We start from the raw sequence: 10,253 nt of genomic DNA on the forward strand, positions 1-10,253 counted from the left end.
AACATCTGAGAAAACGTTCTACTGTAAAAGATTACGGTTCTACTGTAATCTCTGCTGGACATTTATGACTACTGAGGTAAGGCAGTAAGGCTTTATACAGAGGGTGCCAAAAATATATATATATGCATTTTAAGAAAGGAAAACTATTAAAATTGTAATACTCAATATATACCCATAACAAAGATGAATAAATTTAATATATAGTCACAGGATGTGGAGTACAGCATAGGGAATAAAGTCAGTGGAATTGTATATATACAATGTCAGAGGAGGAGTAGATTGGGGGAAGGGGTTATCACTTTGTGAGGGTATAAATGTCTAACTATTACATTGTTTTGTAAACCTGAAACTAATAAAAAAAAAAGATGAATACAAGTCACGTTTGACTTATGCAATTACAAGAGGTGCTCAAAGTCGTTACCATCAGCGTCCAAACACTTCTGATTGCGGCAAACTACTGCTTGAGCAACATTGACCAAAGTGTCCCCTAGTACACATTGTTTTGGCACCCCTGGGATATTCGTATACCTTTTGTTTTCTCCATCAGTAAAATTTGAATGATAATATCCCCATGTTTACTTAACAAAATGTCAGGAAAAGGACTAAGCTGATTATTTAAGAGCCTTGTTTGAAGTTCATTGATAATAAAAACTTGAGTTCTGGTAGACCTATCAGAGGATTCCTGTAGAGGTTTCTCACTTGAGATGTTAAACACATAGGAGCAATTTTTCAGGAGACATTTTAATGAAGATATTTCTTGCCTGGAAACTAATGATGATAAATTTATAATTTTGAGTAGTTATATATTTGTCTATATGTTTGAGAATAAATTTATTTTTTTATTCCACTAGAAAGAAAAGTTCCTATACCGGCAAATATTATTAAAAAGTAAGCAGAAGAATGCATTATAATAAACATATGAGTAAGCCTGTTTCAGGGTTGAAACAGATTACTTGTTCATCTTAAGGTAAACATCATCCAACTGGTGTGTTTTTGACTTTACATTTTTATAAATATGATTTTTATTAGATCACCCAGGATATATCAAGTCTTGCAAAATTGAGTCCTGCCCTATGATTTACAAATCTGAGATCTTGGCCTGGAATTCACAGTTCTCCCTAATGTAGTATTTACAACTTCCTTCAGTTTTCATCTATTTGACATATCTTGAGTTCCTACTAAGTGCCAGGCGCTCAACTAGAAATTGGGGATACTTAAATGAAAAGGCATCATTTCTATTATTTGAGTGAGGCTATATAAATACAAAGCATTCATTACAATTAAGTATTGATTGTTATGGACACATATATAAAATGTAATGGGAGGATAGGAGAAAGATTTCCTAAATAAAGGAGTTAGATTATGACTATAGGTCCTTTGCCACTAACTGAATGGATTCTTGTTTTCCCATTTTCAGAAAGAATAAGAATTTTAACCAATAATATTACATTAAATTCCAGTTTGCATTGTGTATGCATAATTTTTTTGTAACATTACTTTTCAACATTCCTCTGTGAGACAGAATAGGTTAATTGGTGATTCATACTGCAATAATAAATTAAAAACTTGCTTTGTCTCCTTGCAAGATATTTCTTTTAAAAATGTAGTTCTTCAATTCAATAGGAAGAGGAGGCTTTATTCCAGTGTAATAGAGTATACCTCTTAAAAATAGAGTTGAATCTAATTTATGCCTAATGTTAAAAAAAAAGGTCAGTGATTAAATTTATCATAAGTTTTTTAACAATCCTTGAGGTAAGAATTATTTTATTTGGACATTTTCAGTTATTATAGTTAACTAGATATTTCTGAGTTGATGTTATTGGTTCTCAGTTGGGCAGATTTTTGGAATCTGCCAAATATGGAAAGACTTTCACAGGCTAAAAAAGAATAATAATAAAGTTTATTTGCATTCACTGAGTGCACTATAATTGCTAGATGTGGTTCTGGTTCTGATGAGTATTTCCAGTTTTGGAGCTAGCATAAATAATGATGCTATGAATATTCTTGTCTCTTGGTGCATATATTTAGCTTTAGGTGATAATGCCAAGCGTTTTCCAATTTTTCCTCCCATTTGCAGTATATGAGAGTTCCAGCTGTTCATTATCCTAGCCAACACTTGGTGTTTTAGTGATTCTGATGGGTATTTAGTAGGAGTATCTTATTGTGGTCTTAATTTGCACTTCTGTAGTGACTAATAAAATTGAGCACCTTTTCATTTATTTATTTATTTATTTATTTATTTATTTATTTATTTATTTATTATTTATTTACTTTTAAGATTTTATTGGGGAAGGGGTACAGGACTTTATTGGGGAACAGTGTGTACTTCCAGGACTTTTTTCCAAGTTAAGTTGTTGTCTTTTTAATCTTAGTTGTGGAGGGCGCAGCTCAGCTCCAGGCCCAGTTGCCGTTGCTAGTTGCAGGGGGCGCAGCCCACCATCCCTTGCAGGAGTCGAACCGGCAACCTTGTGGTTGAGAGGATGTGCTCCAACCAACTGAGCCATTCGGGAGCTCAGCGGCAGCTCAGCTCAAGGTGCCCATGTTCAGTCTTAGTTGCAGGGGGCGCTGCCCACCATCCCTTGTGGGACTCGAGGAATCGAACTGGCAACCTTGTGGTTGAGAGGATGCGCTCCAACGAACTGAGCCATCCAAGAGGCAGCTCAGCTCAAGGTGCCGTGTTCAATCTTAGTTGCAGGGGATGGAGCCCACCATCCCTTGCGGGACTCGAGGAATTGAACTGACAACCTTGTGGTTGAGAGCCCACTGGCCCATGTGGGAATCGAACCGGCAGCCTTCGGAGTTAGGAGCACGGAGCTCCAACTGCCTGAGCCACCGGGCCAGCCCCTCATATATTTATTAACTGTTTAGGTATCCTCTTTTGTAAAGTACTCATTGAAGTTTTTAGCCCACTTTTTAAAATTGGGTTATCTGTCCTTTTCTTACAGTTCTTTTTATTTTATATATGAATCCTGTATAAGATATATTTATTGCAAGTATCTTTCCTGTAATAAGGTATGCATTTTCATTCTTTTTTTATCAGTAGGTGAAAAAATTTTATTTACCTATTGTCTTTAAAACCACAAAGACACTATGTTCTTCGTATAAAAACACTAGTACAGGTAAGTATACTTTCTAGAAAATAATTATATAGACCCTCTAAAAGAAAAATGCATCCCATTATATGGTTTCATTGAAGTTGCTTGGAAAAAACTCACATCTGCATTGATTCCTAAAACATACCATTCCATCATCGGATCTTTTGGTTCCAAGAATAGATTTTTATCATCAATACATGTTCCTGCATTCCTGCATAGTTGATAATACACATATACACTGGTTTAGCACTTAATGCTCCATTGGTTCATCAGCCTTTTCTGCAGGTTCATCAGCAGGTTGAGCAGATTAAGCAACCTTTTTCTGTCGCCTTTCTTCAAGACATTCCAGGAATGGAGACACATCATCATCATCATCATCATAAATCGTAAACTTCAAGTCTTTACCAACAATCCAGTGGAAATATTTTTTGTAGTTAGGTCCTCTTCTGCAAGAAGTGTCTCTTGTAAAGCACTCAGACCATGCTTAACCAGTTCATTCAACTTGCACTTCATAAACTCAGACATATGTCTTTCCAAGTAAGTACAAGTTGATTGAGCACAGGCCCCAAAGGACATAGCTTTGCATTCCAAATAGTTATCAGATGAAAGGCTTGGAAAATCCAAGGGCCCATATCATCATACCCAGCAATAAGTAGGACAACACCATATGGTCTCCAGCCATCTCTTTGCATTGATAAGTGGGTCTTGCTTCCAATTAGAGATACAAGACGAGACACAGGCAGAGGTCTGTCAAATACAAATCTGGAATCCAAACCCTCCTGGTACGTAGAATTACCTAACAGTCTAGCATCAGCAGTAAGTCCCACAATTGAAATACCAATATGGTTGTCAGCATGGAGAATTTTTTTTCTGATGAGCTGCACGCCCTGACTGTGCTCTCCGCAGTGTGACCAACACTGCATGGGGTTTTGATGAATCTTGCCCTGAGGACTCCAAACAGTGACATCATTGTCATACCATCTGTGAAACATGGTTCTAGTGGGGGCCTGGCTGCCACCACCTTGCATTTTCATTCTTAATGGTACCATTTAATGAAACAAAAGTTCTTTTAATATTACTTATCAATCTTTTCTTTATGGATATGCTTTTTGAGTTGTGTTTAAGAAATATTTGCCTACGCAGGGTCATGAAACAATACTAATATGTTGGGAGGTTTTATTTCGGTACTTTGATGCTGTCATTCTAATGTCTTTTAGCTTTCATCAGTTCTGTCAAACGACAGCTGTCAATACCATTGTTCTTGGAAGATGATACGTCTCTTTTTCCTCTGTTGCTCTAAGATTTTCTATTTGTTTCTTGTTTTCAGCAGTTTTACTATGATGTGCTTAGATGTTGTTTTATTGGAAGTTATCCTGCTTGGTGTTCATGGAAGATCTGGAATCTGTAGCTTGATGTTTTTCATCAGTTTTGGAAACTTCTCCAGTATCTATTCAAATATAATGTATGCCCTAGTCTCTGTCTCCTCTCCTTCTGGAACTCTAATCTCATCTATGATAAACATTTTCATCTTGTCCCATAAATCTCTTATATTTTTTCATTATTTTTCATATTTTTAAAGTTTTGTGATACAGTCTGAATACTTTATATTGTTCAATTTTCATCTTCACTATTCCTCCCAATAGTTGTGTCTAGTCTGCATTCAATATCTCTGAGTTCTTAATATTACTTACTGTATTTTTTTTAGTTCTCAAATTTCCATTTGATTAAAAAAATAGATTCTATGTGGGCTTTTATTTTTGGATATGTTAAATAATCATAGTTGTTTTATAGTTTGTGCTGAAATTCCTGTAGATTTATTTTTTCGATTTTTCTCTTAGTCTTTGGTCTTTTGTCTTCAAAGTGTGTATGGTAATTTTTAACTGAATGACAGACATTGTGAATTGAAAATTATAGGAATAAATTTGAGACTGGATGATGCTTTTGCAGCCTGTTAGGCTGCAAACACATAGTGGATTGAGCTAATCTAAGACTGAGCTTAGTCTTTGTGAGAATTGATTTATTTCTAGTTTATTCCTGTTTTATTCTGGTTATTCCTAGAATGTACTTCCAATGGAAAGCCAGGAGTGTTTGTTTGGGCCCTTCTACTTGGATGGATCCTAATTTTTTTTCTCCCAAACTCTATAAGATAACTGAAAGCAGTTATCTTCTGTGCCTCTTGGCTATTGCTTACAAATGGTCAAAGGCCCCAAGTGGATATTCCGCACAAAATGTCAGGCTCACTTCTCATCATGTCCATTCTAATCAGGATCTTGGTTCCTTGAGTCTTGGCTGCCTTGATAGTTCTTCGATAGTTTCTGTCTGATTTATTTTTTTATTTCCTATCCAAAGTCTAGAGTTCTCATTGGGAGAGTTGGTGTAATACAAAGTAGTCTGCTATAACTGGAAGTATCTTGTTATTTATTTGTTCAAGAAGTATTTTTAGTGCCTACTGCGTACAAGATACTGTTATTCTAGGAAGTGGTAGATAATGTGTAAACACTATTTAAGGCTACTCGTTTCATGGAGTTCACATTCTAGAGAAGCCAGGTAAAATAAAAACAAATAAGATAATTTCAAGTAGTGATAAAGGCTGTGAAGGAAATAAACAGTGTTGTGTCTAATAGAGTAGCTGGTTAAGAGAAAAGTCTACTTTAAGATAGTCAAGAAAGTCTTCTCCAAAGCGGTGACATTTGAACTGAGAGACATGAAAGATGTGAAGAAGCCAGCCAAATGAAAACTAGAAAAATAGAAGAAACATGAAGGCTCTGAGGTGGAGAAGAGGCAAGTGTGGCTAGGACCTAGTGAGAGAGGGAGCTCATTGTCTAACATGAAATTGAAGAGGTAGTCCAGGTAACAGCTAGTGAGCTACATATAATGAGAGGATGGGAAATAAACATTGGAGAACTGAAAATGACACTTAAGTTTCAGACTTTAGTTACTAGTTACCATTTATTGAATTGGAGAAGACCAAAGGAATTCTCCATATTTGGAGAATGGGCATCAAGAGTTGTGTTTCTGACATGTTAAGTTTGAGGTGCCTGTTAGACATCCAAAAGGCAGGACAACATGTAAATTTGGGAGTTACAGGCATAAAGATGATATTAAAGGAATGTAAATGGATAAGCTTACCTGAAGAAATACTGTAGAGAAAGAATAAATGAGAACCTACAGCAGGCCCTTGGGGACAATAATGTCTGGGAATTAAACAGAAGAGTAGGAGCAGCTAGAGACATAAAAAGAAAACGAGCATCATGTAAGCTAAAAGTGTTCCAGGAAGGAGGAACTGGTCAGCATTTATGAAAGCACTCAAAATTAAGATATGGACTAAGATGAATTTGAATTTGACAGTACAGGAAGCACTGGTGACTTTGACAAGAGCAAGTAAGTATCTTAGAATAGTGAGGGTAGAAGCCAGACTCAAGTACGAGTATGCGTAAGAACAAATGGGGACTTAACATTTCTAGCAAAATGAGAACTGAATTAATACACTACTCATCACTCTCTAAACACCTAGACATGCTAAATTCAAATAACAAATTTAAATATATAGTGGCCTCATAAGAAATAAACAGATTCCCAGGTACCCCCCAAAAAAGAAGAAACTGAAAACTGGAGTAGAAGGTACTCCTACAGAAGCTGACACAAAGGGGAGTGTTAAACTCTTATTTGGAGCTTTTCCCTCGTTTGTGTTGCCAGGCATTTAATTACATTTGGAGAACCAGAATGTATGTAGAGAAGCCTGACAAATATGAGTCAACGAAATTCTAAGAAAAATTTAAAAAGCACATTTTTTCCTCAGGAAAAAGAAGGTTTGAGGGGTGATTTAATTTCCATATGAGGAAGATGATGTTAATCACGTCTCATTTCAGTGGCATATTATAATAAGTAAAATCAGAATAACCTAAAGTACAGGTTTGAAAATTTATTTTGGGAATAAGAACTTTTGAAGATATAATGATATATATTAAAATATCAAAATGGGAAACTCTCCTGATAGGTTTACATTGTCACCTGTTTGGCCAGGAAGGTAATCTCATGATTCACTTTTTGATTCTGGGGAAATGTTAAACACACAGAGCTCTTTCACAGCAGTGTGATTAAGGATTGCAACAAGATTTTGAAACCTGCTATGGCATAGGAACAGCTGGGAGTAGTACAAAGGGTGCAGGAAACATTTCATGAGCATAGGATAACACCATTTTCACACCTACAACTTCTTCTTCATCAGGAAACATATTTACATGTTTTTGGGCTACAGAAAGTATTAAAAAAAATCAATACACCATTTCTGCTCCTGAATTGTTAAGGCTTTGCATCGTAAAACCCTCGTCTAGAATCTGACATGAAAATGTGTCTGTCACCAACTCAGAGGAGATATCTGGGTTTCTCAGCCAAATCTAAATAAAATCTTAACACATACAAGATAAGTTCACAGTTTTGGAGGGACCATTTTAGCCTAAACATATAAAAAAAAATAGCACATAAAACCTGGATCAGTGAAAAATATATGTGGAAAATAGCTGTTTTCCAGTAACCACTAAAAGCTTTTTTTTCTCCCCTAGACTAGTGGACTATCATGGCATATGAGGAGGTATTATAGAATTCAATTTTTATATACGTAAAATTATTATTTATCTTAACAGCTTTATCATTATGGAAGTCAAAATGTCAAAACGAGCTTTCTCATACGTCATACCTGTGTGCTGTTCTATCAGTGTTCATACCCCATAATGGTATATCATAATGATTTTTTTTGTCTCCTCAGTCTATTCTTTATAAATCTTTTTCTGTGACTTTCATAACTCTAACATACATGCATGCTCTAGGCTCCATATGAACACTCACAAACTGTTCCATCAATTCATCAATTCATTATCAAAAAACAAGTGAAGACATTAGACTCTTTGGCATGTTCGTAAGAGCCGCAGTGCAGGTGAGTCCCATTGCCCAGATCCCTCCTAGAGAGAAGGTTCCTTCTGCCTCACTGGTATGCCCTCTCTGCTTTTCCCAGCGGTGTAAGTTCTGACTGGTGAGCCTGAGCAGAAATAGAAGTTAGAGGTGCTCAGTGTTTAAGTAAAGAAACCAGTGGAGGGGGACTGCTATCTACCTCTCTGACCTGTATGGAGTGGAAGTGGAAGTTTTAGGGGGCTGGGGCTGAAAATGGGATTTCTTTACAGGGAAAAAGAATATGGGGTCCCTTAATTTAATTCTAGTAATTGCAAGTTTACTATTTGGCATGCATTCCTCAATCCAGCTCTACACCTCTTTCCTGTCAACAGCATAGGCTCTGGAGTCAGATTGCTTGTGTTCAAATTCTAGTACTTTATCATTATTACTTTTCTTTTATTTTCCATGCCCTCCTGGCAAGACGAAAACCCACCAAACACTTGTTATTGCCCAGACACCCTCACCCAACTATATTCAAGTTAAAAAACTATATTCAGCATGCTTTCAAAATCCAACAGTAGGTCTCTGCCACCACCAGTGTGAAGACCTGTGGGTTCCCACTTCCTTCCATCTTGTTCAAGCCAGAGTGAAAGGATGATAGGAGAGCAGAAATGCTGGGCCCTAGGGCAGCTGTGAGGAAAGCCATGCTTTCTGAGCCCTAGCGGCAGAGGCTGCCAAGTTTCCTTAAGGCATCTTCCCTCTGGTCTTATGATGGCACCGTCTTGACCAGAAGCATGGCCAGCAGTCCTGAAGAGGGGCCAAGGCCCTGGTCACCTCACGACTTCTGAAGGCGGGAGGCAAGTCTCTTCTCAAAGGTGCTTAAAGGATCAGCTTCTCCTGTGGCCAGAGCAGATGAAGGGCTGAGTGGGTCAAGTAGCATCAGCGGCCTAGGAGCCGTAGGGAAGCCTGGCCTTTCCCTGGCCAGCTGGCCTGCGAGGAAAGGTTCAGACTCGGGATTCTGAGGGTGAGCCAGGCCCCAGGAGGCCCTGTAGAGAGAGGACAGAGCTATGCCAGGGTTTTTCTCCATCTTAACCAGACCCAGAATGATGGTGGGGAGGGCCTTGCCAGGGTCTAGTGGGAGCAGAGGCCAGAGAAAAGGGGCCCAGCAAAGCTGCTTGGCTTTATGTTTGGGCCTCGCTCCCCCATCAACTTCTAAATTCTTTAAACTGAAGGAGTGGAGGGGAACTAACACTTTATAGAGGTGATCCAGTGTATCTTTGAGTAAAATACAAGAATGTATGTGAATGCAAGTGTAGGGACAGAGACCCAGAGAGCAGTTTCCAGACTCTCAGCCTCACCTGGAAAGGTGCTGGCTCGGGTAGTAGATGGTCATCAGCTGTAATCAGACAGCCATCCGCTGTTACCAGTTAGCCATTAGCAACTGATATAACTGCCGTGGCTACGCTAGGGGGTTAGTTGGTTGGGTAGCAGAGAAGTGGATGGAGGATTGCAGTTAGCACAGCAGATTGCAGTTAGCAAGTGGGGTCAGTTGACAGAGAAGTGGACGGCAGATTGTGGATCGTGTGGCTCCTGCTTCCTGTGTCTCCAACCCAGCCGCCAGTGAGAATATAGTGGTATGAACCCTCTATCCGTGGCTCCGTGGGTGTTCCTTTTTTGGTCTCACCATATCCTGCATTCTTGCGTGGGGAGTGGGAGCTGAGACCCTGCATGACAGTTGGTTAAACCTTAAAGCTGGGGAAAGGAGAGGGAGGAGCAAATTACATAAGTGAAGAATTAGGCCAAAAGGTGGAACCATGCATTTGATTACAATTATTTAGCATGATATGCCTGAAATATGTAGAACTAAATAATTTTAAACTTAATATAACCAATGAATATACATTAAAAATTGGTACTTATCAGACAAATCAATTAATGTAAGTGTATTCACATTCTGTGATTGTCAGAATGTATGCATTCCAATTTCATGAATCATATTATCATGAAGAAAAATTGCATTTCTGGGCCACTGTATTTGTATATAAAAGTTACCTTAGTAAATCATAGTGAAAAATAAGAATCCTTAATTCATTTAAAATCTAAAAGATTCTGAGCTAGATGTGATATATAACTTAATGCTTCTCAACTTCTCTGCAATTTCGGTATTTTCTTTATTGAGCTAAGTCTCATGTTGGTCTACAGATGGCGCGCTTTGTAGGCTCCAGTTTTTCTTCACATTTAGTTTTGGGGCTGAACGCTGGGCCTCACTGT

General features: G+C 38.0%; 1 pseudogene; it reads right to left on the reverse strand.

Moving 5' to 3' along the window:
• Positions 1 to 3,345: 3,345 nt before the first annotated feature.
• On the reverse strand, positions 3,346 to 4,087 carry LOC109452051 (proteasome subunit alpha type-1; annotated as a pseudogene).
• Positions 4,088 to 10,253: the final 6,166 nt, after the last annotated feature.

This window comes from Rhinolophus sinicus, linkage group LG01 (genome assembly GCF_036562045.2).
Source record: "Rhinolophus sinicus isolate RSC01 linkage group LG01, ASM3656204v1, whole genome shotgun sequence".
NCBI lineage: Eukaryota > Metazoa > Chordata > Mammalia > Chiroptera > Rhinolophidae > Rhinolophus > Rhinolophus sinicus.